This window comes from Etheostoma cragini, chromosome 10 (assembly GCF_013103735.1).
Source record: "Etheostoma cragini isolate CJK2018 chromosome 10, CSU_Ecrag_1.0, whole genome shotgun sequence".
NCBI lineage: Eukaryota > Metazoa > Chordata > Actinopteri > Perciformes > Percidae > Etheostoma > Etheostoma cragini.
Window position 1 is genome coordinate 4,791,058 of NC_048416.1, and position 924 is coordinate 4,791,981.

General features: G+C 32.1%; 1 long non-coding RNA gene across 1 annotated transcript in view; it reads left to right on the top strand.

Annotated features, from left to right (window-relative positions):
* LOC117951410 overlaps positions 1–924 on the top strand; it is a 19,389-nt gene that overhangs the window by 2,072 nt on the left and 16,393 nt on the right. The window contains exon 2 of the long non-coding RNA XR_004658175.1: positions 736–742. This is a non-coding gene — a long non-coding RNA (uncharacterized LOC117951410). The remainder of the gene's footprint in view (positions 1–735; positions 743–924) is intronic.

The following is a 924-nucleotide window of genomic DNA, read 5'->3' on the forward strand; positions in this document are numbered from 1 at the left end:
CCTGTTACGTTACTCCACCCTTTGAGTTTGTTTCTTTTTTTAAACTTTTCTTTTCTTTTTGTTCGTTCTTATTTTTTCCCTGTAACTCTCTGAAGTCCTGCCTTTTCTAACGATGTTATTTGAGAGAGTTTTTGTGTTTGTAGTTTTAATGCTGCTTCCACCGGGTCACTAGGTTGGCCACGATAAAAAAGTAGGACACTTTGTGTACATAGGGACACGCAAACAGATATTTGTTTGGTATGATCCTGTTTTAAATTTTATTATGTTAAAATTCTCGTCATCAATAATAATAATTAATTAATATGTTCATTAATTATTATTATTGATAACAATAATTTTAATATATAACTATAACTATAACTATAATTATTGTGCAATACCATTCCATATTCACTGTGCAATCTATTGCCCATGTGCAACTGCTGCTGCTGCTACAATTTGGGTTATCTGTTGTTTGTGAATTCTTACTTTTATTTTTTATAACAGATACAGCCAATTCTGTGGCTTTGCAGATAAATATAATAAGTATGAGCATTTTCAGAATTTCAGCCCAACAACCAATGTTAACGTTATGTTCTCTGTTGCTAAGAGCTTGATTGCCAGTCTGGTGGTCCAACTGGTGAGCATGTGTTGTGGAAAATCATTTAAAATTAGCTAAGTGTTGATAGGTTACGATGGAAATGTAACCAATAAAATTACTTATTTTGACACACATTTTTTGACACACATTTTTAGCCAATACGTATTAAACTAACAATGTAATGTGTCAAAAGGCGGACCTTTTTGTTATTTTCTCAAAAATCGGACAAATGAGTGTCAGTGTTAAGGCTGCGCCGTCAACCGGGCTGTAATGTTGGAGGAATGGCCACCCTATGGGACATATATATATATATATATATATATATATATATATATATATATATA